The sequence below is a fragment of the Pteropus medius genome, unplaced genomic scaffold (assembly GCF_902729225.1).
Source record: "Pteropus medius unplaced genomic scaffold, Ma_sr-lr_union100, whole genome shotgun sequence".
NCBI lineage: Eukaryota > Metazoa > Chordata > Mammalia > Chiroptera > Pteropodidae > Pteropus > Pteropus medius.
In genome coordinates, this window is record NW_024342475.1 from 4,587,133 (window position 1) to 4,602,738 (window position 15,606).

General features: G+C 36.0%; 1 pseudogene; it reads left to right on the forward strand.

The window, feature by feature from the left end:
- The first annotated feature begins 8,245 nt into the window (after positions 1–8,245).
- LOC120605366 (uncharacterized) lies at positions 8,246–8,364 on the forward strand (annotated as a pseudogene).
- The last annotated feature ends 7,242 nt before the right edge of the window (positions 8,365–15,606 follow it).

A 15,606-nucleotide genomic window follows, 5' to 3' on the forward strand; every position in this document is an offset into this window, starting at 1 on the left:
AGTAAAACCATACAAATATTATGACTTCCACGAAACTACATAATGGAAGCACAATAAATTTAACAAAAATTAAATGACAGAGCCCGGACATTTCATATCAGTGATATCAATACTTTAAATTTGGTTCACAAAACAAGAACCACCTATAGGCCATACACAAGAGAGACACCCAAAATAAAGTGATTCAAGAAGGCTAAACTAGAGGATATTCAAAATACACAAGGCCAGTAGAATCAATGAGAATGCCCAGGTGGCGATCCTAATATTAGACAGCAGAATTTGAATCGGAAATGTTAAATAAGACAAATTAAATATCACTTAGTTATTTTAAATATTTTATATTAAGATATAGGAAGTATGAATACTTATACACTAAATAACACATCTCTTCCTTCACAAGACAGAAACTATGAGAGATGTGAGATAGTTGGAAACACATTCTTGGTGCAAGAGCTCTTCAGTGGACAAAAATTAAGTAAGAATATTAGAGACCCTAAGTGTAATTATAAGTAAGTCTCCCCTAACCAGATACTTTTTCCACTTATTAAACAAACAAACAAACAAACAAAAAACAAAAACAAAAAAAAACAGAAAGTAAGGAAATTCAACAGTAATGGGAGCATGTCAAGGGGCACAAGAGCCAACTGAAAAAGCCCACAGTAGTCAAAGTTGGAACAATTTGAGCAACAAAATAAAGAAGTAGTGGATTATACCCAAAGTGAACATCCATGAGTCCTGATAGTATAAATAATTAAATAAATGAATAAATATGGAAGAAGAAACATCCTCCCACGCAGAAAAGAATTTCAAATAACTTATATAGATAGTCTACCTCAAAGGGTGAAGCAAACCTTCCCACTGCCTAGATGTGGAGTAAACATAGTGATCTTCCAAAAGAAGGGAGTGAAAAATATGAATTTCATAGTGAAGAAATATGACAAACTCTATCTCAGCCAGGTGATGAAGGCCAGCATCAATACTCATAAATCATGCAGGTAGTAGGTACAGTCAATAATATGTGATAAAAATAGTACTTTATCTCCATGGTCTTCCTCCCAGTAACCAATACTCCCAGTTTTATCATGAAAAATAGTTCAGACAAATCCAAATACAGAGCTATCTATGTATATAATACTTGAGTAACAGTCTTCAAAACAATCAAGGAAAGTCTGAGGAACTGTCACTTCCAGCAGGAACCTAAGGAGACATCACAACTAGATGTAATGTAACTAACATCTTGTAGGGGATCCTAGGACAGGAAAAGGACGTTAGGTAAAAACTAAGAAAATTTAAACAAACCATGGTATATAGTTTATAACATTGTATCAGTACTGGTTCATTAATTGTAACATGATGCAGAATATATTAGAACTCACTTCTATCTTCTCATTTTTTTCTGTAAACCTAAAACTGTCTTTTTTTTTTTGAAGTCCACTAAAAAGAAAAAAAAAATACAGTGAGTTTGAACTACTTAGGGTTTAGATTTCAATATGGTGTTACCCAGTTTCCCCTAAGGTATTTTTCAAAATTTTTTCTCCTGTGTGCCCAGGAACTTTTAGTTTGGGGAGATTTTTGGGGTCCATGATAGATGAGATAAGAGGTTAATTTATAACAATTCCTCCAGAGCAAATTATGTAACTGCTCACTGTTTCGACAGACTGGCTTCATGTAAAGTTGTGTCCTTAAAAAAAGAAAAAAGTGTTCTGTTATTGTTGGTATGTGAATATTTATGACTATTGATAGCCAAGGAGTAATTGGCAATTTAAAAAATTGGGAAGGAAGACTATTCTTCCTGAAATTCCATACTTAATCTTGGAATCTGTGGTTTATTTTATAGCAAAGCATTAAAATTAAGTTTCATCCATCTAACTGAATATACAGAATACTTGGACTAACAAAATGAAGAGACACGTTTTCATGATGCTCCTCATCACTCTTCTTTCTTTCACAGACAAGCTTATCGAATGATGTGAAATGCACTCATTGTCCCCATATCCTTATCTTCCCTGCGTTTCTCCATCCTTTGCATTCAGCCGGATGTTTTTGCAGGACTGAAACTGCTCTCAGCAAGGGCAACAAAGACCTAATTGCTGAAATGGGTGGGAAATGTCTGTTCTTCTCTTCATCGATTGTGTTATCACACGTTAGCTCTTGGGTCTGAATCACAGTAGCTAGACAGGGCTCAAAGCAGGATGGATGTGGCAACTTAGATGTGGAGTAAAGTTGCTTCCATCTAACCTTCCTACAAAACCATAAACAAGCTATGAAGAGGATATAAAACATGGCCAAGGGTTTAGAAGGACACAGCTCCGTCTCATCTCCTCAGGGCCTTTTGGAAGACTGCAGGGAGTTTCAGGGTCAATGTACGGCCTGCATGAGTCAGAGAAGCACAGAACTGCAGACTTACAGAGTTTTTTACATCATAAACTGGAGGAAGGAATACTATGACTGCATCCCAAGGCTATTCTTCCTGTGCAAGTTATGTGACTTTCTTAGTTATTTATTTCAAGCCAGTGGGCCTGCAGCACCTGTCAAAGGCCCATCATTTGTATGTGCTCTACCTCTTGAATATCTTCTCTGCCCATCCACTCTTTTTATTCCTCTCCATGACTGCCCAAGTTCAGGCCCTTTTAACCAATTTTCTTGTTTCCTCTCTCACCCTGACAAACCAACTTCTTCAGGGCTGCCAATGTAAACTTACAAATAAAACTAATAATATCACTACCTGTCCAAAAATAAAATTGTTTCTTTCATCTCTATTGCCTCCAAGATAAATGTTAAACTTTATAGCATATCGTATAAGAACATAATCTATAAAAATATCTTTATCTTTTCTGAGCAGATTTAAACACTCCTGTTACTTGATGCCTTCCCTTTCCTTGTCCCAACACTTAATCTCTTTTCGAAAGTCTCACCAATTTGTACTATAAATCTCTTCACATATAAAAACACCAGAATTTAGGGGTTCAGTGTTAAAAAGCCTATATGTTTAACCTTAAAATTATTGACTGAGCTGTTGGTTCAATTAATTTAAGATATTTTGAAAACAATAGTCATTGAGTCACAACCAAGTGTTAGAGGCTGTGCTGCTCGCTGGGATAAAATAGAAAACATGAGACTCCTGACCACTGGGAGCTCCAACAGTCTCACCTTTTATAAACAACTAATTTCAAATGAAAGTAATGAAGTAAACGAGCACACTCATAAAAATGTCTAACATTTACTGTCATTTATAATGAACTAAACTGAAAGTCATTTTACATATTTTATTTCATTTAATCCTAGTGGTCATTTAAGGTATCTACCCATTTTATAGCTGTGGTAACAGGCTTAGGGAGCCTCGGTAAATTCCCCAAGTTATGCAGCTGGGAAGTGGAGGATCTGGAATTCAATCTCCAATTCCGTTGATGACAAACCCTGCCCTTTGAGTAGGAGAAAATGCATCATCCTTTTGAAATTAACTCTATAGTGATACTTCATAAATACTGCTAAAAGGATACGTAGTGAGAAAGGGAACACCCATTTTTTAGTGGCTTTAATATATGTACTAAGTTTGATTATTTTCGTTGTGAGTAATAAGACTTTGCTGGATTTTCTGTTCCCATCGTAAGAATATTCCTGCCCATGTCCATATTCTTCCTTGTATTACTGGGTTTGGAAATCTGAAAACTGCATTTCGTGGCTTGCCATCAGGGTATTAACTTAAATTTTACCACTGAGGGGCACTGACTCGAGAATTGGAATCGGGGAGGTTGCAGCCCCCTGTTGTTCTGTCAGTAGCAGGCAGATAGATGTGTGAGCTTTGACAGCCAATGGAAGCTGCAGCTCCCAGGGATATTCCTGCAAATCACCAGTCAGTCCTGCAGGCGGCTGAGATCATCAGTCATGCGCCCTTTCAATTCCTGTTATTTTTGACTTCCTGAAGCTAGCAGCCACTGCCCTTTCTAGTCTCTCTCCCAGGCATTCTAAAAGTTTCCACAACCCCATTTTCCTGGATTAAGTCTTTTTAACACGAAACACTTAGAGTGATTTCTGTTTTTTTGACAAAATCCTTCATGATACTCAGACCCTGTATTGTTTTTCTGGGGCTAGTAGAACTAAGTACTACAGACTGGGTGACTTAAAGAGCAGGCCTTTATCATTTCACAGTCCTGGAGACTGGAAGTGGAGGCTGAGGCGTTTGTTGATGGAGATGGTTCCTTCCGAGGTCTGTGTGGGAGAATCTGTTCTATAACTCTGCCCTGGGTCCGTACATGGCCATTTTCTCCCTGTAGGTCTTCACATGGCATTCTCCTTGCATTGTGTCTGTCTCCAAATTTCTTCTTTTTATAAGGACACCTATCAGACTGGACTAAGGTCCACCCTAACAACCTCATTTTAACTTGATTACCTCAGACTCCATCTCCAAATAAGGTCATATTCTGAGGTTCTAGGCCTTAGAACTTCAACAAATGAATTTAGGAGGAAAATACAATTCAACCCATAAAAGATCCAAAATAACAGCGGTTTTTACAAGATAGAAACTGATTATTTCTCATATAATCCCGAGATATTATGTCCACAGCTGGTTTAATACTCAAAACATCATCAGGTTGGCAAGCTCTTATTTCTCAGGTGGGTGTGGTTGTCTTTCCTTAATTTACCTCATGGGCTAAAACTATTGCTCTGGCACAAGCCGTAATGATTTTATTCCAGCTAGCAGGAAGTGGTAATAGACAAGAAAGTGGAAAAGAGCATAAGTAAGCTATCCATTAAGGAAGTTTCCCCTCAAATGCCCACAACCTCTGTGCTTACATTCTTTTGCCCAGAACTAAGTCAAATGGCCACATCCATCTCTAATGTGAGATGCCGAGTAATGTAATATTTATTCTGAGAAGCAATTCACCCAAAGAAAACTTCTGTTACAATAAAAAAAAAAAAAAAATGGAGCATAGATATTGAAGGTCAACTGTCAAAATGTTCCACAATGAAAATATTACAGAATTATAGGCTATAGTTCCTACTTTTTGATTGTATGAAATAGTGAATAATAGACTTAAGAGATGTTGCTTAAATAGGTCAATGGAAAAAACTGTCACCTGTGTATTACGTTAAGAGCCAATTGTTATTTCTGAAAGCAAGATTTCTTCTTTATCAAACATCATTAGAAGCAGTGTATGTGTTGAAAATGTTGTCAAAGGAAAATTCAGAGGAGAATCACTTAGAAAATGTAAGAAAATGTTTTTTTCACAAAGAGTTCAAAGAGACTCAGACTTCAGAAGGAATGGCTCACCAAATATAAAACACAACAAATATTTTTAACAATTGCAAATTACCAAACTTACTAAGTTTATATTAGTCTGCTCATGGTAGAAAACAGCAACTCTCAAGCAGTTATCATCTTCAAAAAGTTTCTGATGTATTTTCAAATAACAGCATATAAAAATTAGAGATAAAATATTTTGTTAGGAAGTCCAGATTTATGCAAAATAGCTAAGATTTTATTATTTTGGGTACCTGAACCCATACGAGTGATATGGTCTTTTTGGTTTATGCCAAGGTACACAGTATTTTTGTCTGACAGTTGTGGCACTTGAAGTTCTTAGGTAACTCAGAAGCAAAGCAGAGTGTCATTTCGGCCTCTACAATGTCAACCAAAAATGAAAACTTCTTCTTGTATGTTTCCATTTCCATTTTTCCTTTTTTCTCCTTGGCGGCGTTGACAAGATATCAGCATTGACCTTTGCCCTGGAGATTTTAGGGCTCAGCTCTCTCTTCTTTGGCCTTTAGATAAAATAATAGAATATTAATATTATATGCCCTCCTACTCTTGATTTTCAAAATTGCCAGCACTCACATGTCACACACTGTTCTGCCATCACTGGTTACCCCAGCATTGTAGTCATTTTTTGAGGTTTTTCAGAAGGAACAGATGTAGCAGAGAGAGAGAGGAAGGAGCCTGGACAGTGCCAAGGACAAACAAAAACACAGAACTGGTAAAACATGAGGTGGGATTCAATGAAAATTAAATGATTGTTTCTCATTTTTAAAAGACAATTTATAAACTATTTGAACATTTAAGCTTACAGTTTTGCAGTTCCTGAGAAACAAAGCTTTCTATTATTAGCCACTGAAGAAATGGAAAAGCAGGCATTGTCATTGTACCCCCTCTAGTGGTCACCACTATAGAGAACTAAAGCAGCCTTTTATGTTCAAAATTAAGGACCAGGATGGGTTTGAAGCTAAATTTTCTCATGCTTTTGTCTGCTCCCTGTTACAGATTAAGCCACCTGGAGGAGTATATTTATTTTTTTTATAAGCCATGAGAGTATTAGCCAGTGAAACATAAGACTGATGCTTAATGAAGAAAAGTATTTCTTTGAATATTTAAATTAAAGGAGAAATAATTTTCAATCTTATGGCTCACAATAGACTTAAATAAATCATCACTTCCCCTGTATTGAGCCTCTTCCCTCTTCTCAGAAGGTGTCTTCGGTATAATTTTCAATGCTAGAACTTATATTTCCGATCAGTAACATTTACTATTACTAGTGTCTGTAGTAAGTGGCTTATTATTCATTTAGGTGCCGCTAAAGCCTCACACTTTTTAAACAAGCAACAGAATATTGTGAATGTCCTGCAATTTGGAAACTTTCTTAATCCTGATTTTTTTTCTTACAAACTTACTCCAAGCAAATGATTGATTTATCCCTAAAGACAATCTCTAATGAAAAAGAACCCTTGAAGATTATGCCAATTAATTGGTAGCAGCTACATAAAGCACTGTGTTAAGAAATAGCATATGATAAGACTGACAGTAATTTAGCCAAAGCAATTTGGCTTACTGTGATGTAACTGAAAATAAGATGTTCAACAGAAAAGCCTAATTGAAAAAAAAGTATTCTTCTAAGGATGTTTTCTTTTAAGTATACATTTTAAGTATATAGTGCTTCTTAAAATATTTAAGTACTATTAAGAATTTGGGAAGAGGAATTTGTACTTTATTCCCGCCTAATTTACCTTTTTAAAATATATATTCATTTATTACTGGTTTGCTCTCTTTGTAATAGCAAAAATGTGAAAAGCCCCAGATACTCACACACTGAGAAATGTGAAGTCTTTATAGCGATTATCTCTGGATAGTTAATATTGCGATGTGTTCTTTAGAAGAGGAGAAGGGAAGATCTTCTTATTTTTCTATTTCAATCTATTAAAAATGAGCTAAATCAATTAGAAAAATTATGAAAAATAAGTTAAAGTATTGATAAAGATCTGAAAATTTGATGAAAATATTCAAAGACAGAGTGGCAAAACTCTAACAATGCACCAAAGGTATCACTAATCGAAGAATATATCTGTGTGTTAATTATCTGTAACATTATTATTTTGACTAAATTGTCCTGGAACTCAGTTTACACTTGGCTAAACGATGTTGATCAAATCACCTATGGACTCATAGGGATGAACTCAGGGCTCAGGGCTAAGAGAGGGAAAACAATTAGATTGATCAGGATTGTTAGCAGTTACCAGATGGGGCAACTACGTTAAAATATTAGACCGGAAGTGAGAGGGTCAAAATGCACACCTGCTAGAAAATGAATCATATTTCTATAAACAAAAAGAAAATGTCTAAAGAGCACATCTTGTCATCATCAACCTGCAGTAAAAATAACAAAGAAATCATGAAAAATTCATTCAAACTTCAGTCTTTTGTAGGGAAATAGAATTTAAAAACAAAATCTCTTCCAACCCATAAATCCTTTCCACAAACTCTTAGAGAAAGAAAACAGTTTTATTATTGAATAAGCATTAAACCAGAAAGGAATGCACATCACAGGTAATCTGCTGAGATTGCAAAGACGGAAAGCAATCTTATCCTTTTATATAGATGCAAACAGATGCATCCGTTACATACACATTCTCAGGACAAACGGTAACTAGTCCTTGAATAAGAGAACTTGACAGCACCATTTGTCCCACGTAATTCATTCTAAATCCACCTGATAATTGAAATGACTGTGCGTATTAGCTAATTGGCTTTACACAAAGGAAAAAAGAAACTCCAATCTTTATGACAGGAGATGGTGTCGCTATCTTCCTTGATGTTACATCTTATAGGGATGGCTCCCAGGTCCTTGAGAAAGACTTCCCAGGGTGGTAAAACTGGCAAGTTTAGCTTTTAAAAAGATTTATATGTATTTCAAAAGAGACAGAGAAAGAACTTACAAATTTTCTAAAGAAAACGCTCTAACAAAAGGGAAGAGAAGTCTCCAGCCATGCTACCCTGGACAAGCCTGATCCTGTCTGATCTCCCAAGCTAAGCAGAGTTGGGCCTGGTTAGTACTTGGATGAGAGACCACCTAGGAAGACCAGGTGCTGTAGGCTTAAAAAGTAAAAAAGAAAATATGGAATTGCAAGCTGACAAGGTCCTTGCAATCTGTTGGGTCAACCAAAAGTTGCCTCGCCTTAAAAAAAAAAAAAGGAAAGGGAAATGTCTTTTCTCTTATTTTCTAACAAGCAGAATTAAGACTCCTATTTTTACTTTTATTTGCCCTCGCGCCTCCTGCTTGTGCTGTGCTTGTTCTCACAGCAGCACTGAGCCTCCGCTGTCCTGCATCTCCGTGCTGGCTGGTCCGACCCTGCTTAGCTTCAGAAGTAAGACGGGGTCTGGTTTGTTAGGGTGGCATGGCCGTAGACTGGGCATTCATTCTCACACCTTTCTCTTTCAGGATTCCCCACTCTCCTCAACAGCCATGTTTTACTAGCTTTTTTCCTGATTTCCTAGAACAGAAAGACTTGATTTTTCTATTTGTGCCCCACAACCTCCCCCAAAAGTTTCTTATCTAGTTCTACCTCTTCTCAAGCAAGAGATAGTGCTCGAGTGCACTCCCCACAGAGGTCTGTCTTCTTCTCCTCAGGTAGTTTTTGTACATGTCCCGGTTTTATAGTCGTTTTCCTTCTGGGACTATGTATGGTAAAGACTTAGTCCTTTTTAGTAGAGGTGAAATAGAGACTTCAGCAAGCAGAAGTTCTTCGACTCTCATTCTGTCAACTCCCATTATTATCAGAAATCTCCAGAGGAGATAGTACATGCACGAAGAAGGAAAAATAAGCCAAGTGCTTATACTTTAAGCTTCTTAATTAAAACATGTAGACAGTTACAGTATTTTACCAGTTAGCTTTTTTAATGATGTTTGACTCCAAGAGCAGAGATTGAAGAAATGACTATCATTATTAAATTTGTATGAACATGATATTAGAAAACAAATAACACAGTTTTAAATAGAAGTCATAATCTCTCACAAAAATTACCCCTAAAGAAGGAAAACAATATCACTTTTACATCAAACTTTTGTTATCTTAATTGTGACTTATCTGGAGTCATTTTTATTACTAGCTTGTTGACAAGAAGTTCTATGGAACTGCTGTGTTGACACAGTAGAAATGTGTATACAGGAAAAAACATAGAATACTCAATTTCTTTTGGGGCATTTCAATTCTACTTACTGGAGATGTAAAAAATATTTTACTTCTCTTCATAAGACCTTAGATAAGGCATAATGAAAGATCCTTCATTATGCATTAAAAATTGGCCTAAAATATAGAAAGAAGCTGATATAGGGCAAGAAAGTGGAAATTCCACAGCTTTCCAGATTTTCTTGTTAGAGTTTATGAGGGGCTCTCTTCCTTTAATAATTAATTTCCTCAATCAAGAAACATAACTTGATATCTTTTATGAGCAAAACACTGTGCTAAGCAATGGGTATAGAAAGCAGATAAGATAGAGACCGTCCTTGCCCTGGTCAGCATGGATCTAGAAGCAGAGGCCCACAGTAGATGTAATTACCACATCCACGTGGATAGGAACTGAGTCACGCGTTTTGTGCGTTTATCTCTGATTCCCACATTACTCTGTACAAATTGCTATCCCTGTTTTACAGATTAAGAAACAGGACCATGAGTATTAAAGGCTTGTTCTAGAATACATGTATCTAAAATGAACACAGAATTCAAACCAGTTCGATTGCTCTCCAGGTGTCACGCTCCTGTCACGCTGCTACTCTGCTTTTCAGGGTAGTGTAGTAAGATACATTAAATATGTAAAAATAAAGTTCTGCATCATTTCAAAGAAGGCCTAAGCAACTCCACAGAGAGAGAGAGAAAAAAATTTTTTTTCACAGCAAAGAAAGTGAATTCCTAGACAAACAAACATACTGGAATTCAATTTCTAGTTAATCGACATGAAATAAAAGTGATTCTACCCCAACTGCCATTTTAGATACATATATGCACTGCCCCACAATTATTAATTCATATCTTGTAAGTTCAATAAAAAAATGTGTGGGTGAAGATTTATAGAAGGTTTTCCTTAAAGAGTAAAACATGTGTGCTCCTTGAAATATTAAATATGCTCTGGATTATCACATTGTTTTGGTCTGCTGCATTAATTTAAAAGAAAATTGATGATTTGGAACTCCAAGATAAATATGAATGACACAATCATTAAAATTATAATATATCTAGATATTAAACACAATCATTAAACTTCTAGTATTTTATAGTGCAATTCATAATAAAGATAAATTCATTTTTCTTACTGATGCATAGCTAGTCCAGTTCAAACAAAAGAAGGGAAATTCAATAGGCTGCCTCTAGCTCAGGGTCTATTAAACTTAATTCATTGTTAAACTCAAAAGCTAATTAGCTATAAAAAGAAAGAGGGACGTAGATGTATTCTCTACCATGAATTGAATTAGTTTGGTTCAGGAAACAATGTGAAGTTTATGATCATTTAAGCTTGAATGGAGCTTCACTTCAAGAGCTTCAATAGGACTTGCAAATATTCAATTTAAAGAAACTTTTGTCGATAAGAAGACAATAAGCCTGTGAGCAATCGAGTGTCTCCCAGACTCCTGTGTGGCTCACAGACAGGAAAGTAAGGGTGTTTGGGTGTGGGGATTGGGGTTGGAACTGGTAGAAGAAGACCAACCTGCCATCCCACAGTCCCACAATTTCTATACCTCGTTGTGGATAAAGCATTAAACAGCCCATTAAATCATTTATCGTTACCTTTATTAAGCTTTTTGAAAAAAGAAGCACTAAGCCCCTTGACAAAGAAAGCCATTGGGACTGTACACTTTCACCTTGATTTCATGAGAGAAGATTTGGACTAAGAATGTCCAAATCTGTGGAGAATTTTTATAAGAGTTTATTTGAGACAAACTGACAACGTATGTCAGGCAGCAAGATCTCAAATACTCTGGAGAATAAGTTTATAGTTTCTCTTATGTTTTTAGGATTAAAGAGGGAACGTAAAGAAAATTACCTGAAGGTGGGAGAGAGCAAGCCTGGGATTGGATTACAGGATAGTGAAGATTATGCATTCTCTTAAGGGTGGTTATAGTTTATTCAAAGGTGTGTTAATCTAGAAGCACAAAAACAACAGATCGGGCTTGGTTAAGGCAAAGATAAGCCTTTTACTAAAAAAGTTATATGCCTAGGGCGTGACTACCCACCCTGACCTGCTCAGTCAGGAATTGGTACAGTTGACAAAGCACTCACAAAGTTACTCATCCACCTTTTTTCTGTGCGAGTCTTTGGATTAAGGGGACATTACAGCTCTGTCACTGGAAAATTTCCAGGCCAGTGTGACTAAAAATAAGGGTAGCTGACCCAATGCTCTGACTCTTGAAGTCTCATGTTTATTTCCATCAAGGAAAAGATTAAAACTTTGTTTAATTTATAGTGGATTTTAATTCAATTTTTGAGGAAACCATTCCATTATTCTCTGACATTGAAAAATCTCCTGCTGTTGGTCTGAATGTAAACTTTTTGAGGCTGGATTCGATTTTACAGTATTTAAAAGTCTATTTTTAAACATTATTGCCAGTTCACTGCATTTCTAAGCATTCCTGTCTGGGTAATATCAGTGGAGAAAGGACGAATATCAGGTCTCTGCATGGGTCTTGGCCTCAACTGAGCAGAAATGTCCCACGGTGCAAAGCTAATGAGTACTGAAAACAAGAGTGAAGAAGCACTGAGCTTAACAGACTCTGCACTTGTCGGGGTTCACCTTCCACAGCACTCTAGTGTTTGAGACCTCAGATGAGATATACAACTTCTCCATGACCTCATTTCCTGATCCATAAAACAGAGTTAGTAATAGACCTACATCATAGAGTTGTTACAAAAATTAAATTTGATTTAAAAAGTTGAAGACAATAAAAAGAAATCACAGACTAGAATAAAATCTTTGCAAAACGTACATCTGATCAAGACTTGTTTCAAAAATAAACAAAGGACTCTTAAAACTCAACAGTAAGAAAACAAACACACCAATTAAAAAGTGGGTAAAAGAACAGATACCTAACCTATACAGATGGCAAATAAGCATGTGAAAGATGTTCAACATCATGTGTTGTAAGTGAAGTGCAAATTAAAACAACAAAGAGATAACTCTACTCACTAACAAATGGCTAAAATCTGAAAAACTGACAACACCAAATACTAGCAAGGATGTGGAGTAAAAGGAACACTCATTCATTGCCGATGGGGATGCAAATGGTGCAGCCACTTTGGAAGATAGTTTGGCAGTTACTTACAAAGTTAAGCACGGTCCTACCATATGATATGGCAATCGTGCTCCTTGATATTTAGCCAAATGTGTTGGAAACGTATGTCCACATATCAGTCTGCAAACAATGTTTATAGCAGCTTTATTCATAATTGCCCAAATTCGGGAGCAACTCAGATGTCCTTCCATAGGTAAACAGATAAACTGTAGATAGTCCACACAATGGAATATTATACAGCAGTAAAAAGCAACAAACCATCAAACTACAAAAGGACATAAAGGAAACTTACGTCATATTGAAAGTGAAAGGAGCCAGTCTGAAAAGGCTACATATTGTATGATTCCAACTATACGACATTCTGGAAAAGGCAAAACTATGCAGACAATAAAAGATCAGTCACTGTCATTGGTTTGGGTTGGGGACAGATGAATAAGATTTTTTTAGGGCAGTGAAAGTATTCTGTATAAGACTGTAAAGTGGATACATGACATTACGCATTTGTCAAAACCCATAGAATGTACACCGCCAAGAATAAACCCTAATGAAAACTCTGGACGTTAGTTAATAACCATGTATCAAGATCGGTTCATTGATTATAACAAATTTACCACACTAATACAATACGTTAATAATGAGAAACTGGGGTTGTGATGATTGGCTATACGGGAACTCTGAACTTTCTGTTCAATGTTTATGGAACACTAAAACTGCTCTAAAAAGTCTATTAATTTTTTAAATTAAAAATTAAATAATTCATGCAAAATCAGTTCAATGCAGTGATGCGTAAAAATTAAACAGCAGTAGACAATATGCTCTCTCTCTATATATGTAATTAGAATATATCACTAACAATTTGCTGGTAAAAATCCAAAGACGAGAAAAGATTTCTATGAAGCCTGGACCAAATTAGAATGAAGCCTGTCCTCAATCCTCCCCTTCTCCAGTCTCTCCCTGCCATTATTCTTTCCCTTTGTTCCCAATTTTTAGGGACTATAAACTTGCCAAAGTTTCCGGGTTTGTAAATCTTTTAGTACAAATAAACAGGAATCAACTTTCATCATGTAGGAACAGCGTAGAAATTGTGACATGGCAAATTTTCATTACTAGTTGAATATAGTTTGAGGAAACACTACAAGGGTCTGGTTAGTCTTTCCATGTTCTTCTAGCTTCTGGTTTTATCACTTTTAATTGCATTTAAGAATAATATAAACCGTTCACTTTTGTTCTCTTTCATTGTTCTAGTGCTTCCCTCTAGCGGTGATACATGCATTCAACATCTCAGCAAGGCAAAGGCAAGACATTGCTACATTGCCCATGCTGAACGTTTTGTGGGTTTGTTTCCAAATTAATGTATCGTGTACAGTTAAATGGTTTAATGACTAGAGGAACATATAAATTTAAAAGTGATCTCTTGTGAACTTAGCAACACTACCTCTCCAGATGATCATTATTCTCTGATTTGACGTGATGAGAAAAACACTTCACCTATTGGTGTTCTTCCCCCAAACACAAAATAACTCTCTTCTAACCATGAGAAAAATATCAGCATACCGAAACCTATAAAATACCTGCATAATACTCCTCACAACTGCCAGGGCTATGGAAACAGGAACGTGTGAGAAACCGTCACAGACTAGAGGAGACAAAGGTGGTGTAATAACTAAATGCAATGAGATACCTTGAATTGAATACTAGAAAGAAAAAGAACAGTAGTGAAAAACCTATAAAATCTTCATAATTGTGGAGTTCAGTTAATAGTGTTAGTTTCTTGGTTGTGACGATGTAATATAAGTAATATATGATGTTCACTTAACAGTACAGGGAACTGGGTGAAGGGTATACAAAACTCTCTGTATTATCTTTGTAACTTATTGTAAATCTAATTCTATTCTAAAATAAAAAGGATCCTTCAAATAGATTCTCAAAAATGTATTTTTTTTAATCTCCCTCTAAGCTCCTCCTCTTCCTTCTTGTGAATATAGTCTCAACTTCCTAATGTTTTTAACTAAATTCTATAACTTTCTGTACAACTTTTTAAATTTATTTTAAAAAGCATTGAATTTTACATTTTAAATGGGTAAATTTTATAATATACCATCTTTACCTTAATAAAGTTGTCTAAAAAAAAGAACAATACTTTAAAATTCTACCCTCTGATTCTAATTTTCCCCTCTAGCATGTTATTGCTCTCTAAAAATACTGAAAAGTTTCTTCCTCCCTTCCTCCTTTCTTCCTTTCCTCCCTTTCTTCCTGCCTGCCTGCCTTTCTTCTTCTTCCTCTCTCTCTCTTTTCTGACTTCTTTTGGGGGAGAGGAGACTTTTTAAAAAAATGTATTCCTCTGGTATAGAAATTTCTAGTTTTTTACTCTTCATTACTTGACAATTTCCATATATTTGTTATCAGGAAACTCAGGGTCTTTTTCACCACATATGAGAAGGCAGGCGACCAACCTTGCTCGAGACAGATGTAGACTACTCATTCTCCAAGTTAATACTCAAGCAACAGCTGGAATTCCTATGAATTATGAGTTTCATAAATGAAAATTACTGCAGCTTCCCAAACTCTTACAAGTGGCTGGATGTAACCTCCTGGTGATGCATCTACTCAGATAATGTAGGTTAAAAGGAATTTATGTCAAATTCTAAATTTCCTCTCCTGAAGGTGGTGAGATGTATCTCTGAATGCACAGACCGCATCCTCATTCCCTGGAGGAGACAGATTTTAACACTAAAGCAGGCTGTCTTCTCCGGAGGAGTTTACTCCGAGGCTGGATGACAATCTTCCAAGGTTGTAAAGGAGATTTCTGCGCAGGCAGTTGTTTAGAAATGTCTTGTTCATTTAAACTGTGATTTTTGGACTCTAATCTGGCAGCCCTGTCAACTCTGTCTCCTTCCACTTACGAAAAAAATTAATCAATTTGCATCAACTTCCAAGGGAGTCAAATTATCATGTATTATGCAATAGACTTATCTGAAATGCAAATAAAAATGTGGCTGATTGTTTTCGTTCCCATGTGACTCTCTATCCACACAGTCCTGTTTATACTGAGTGT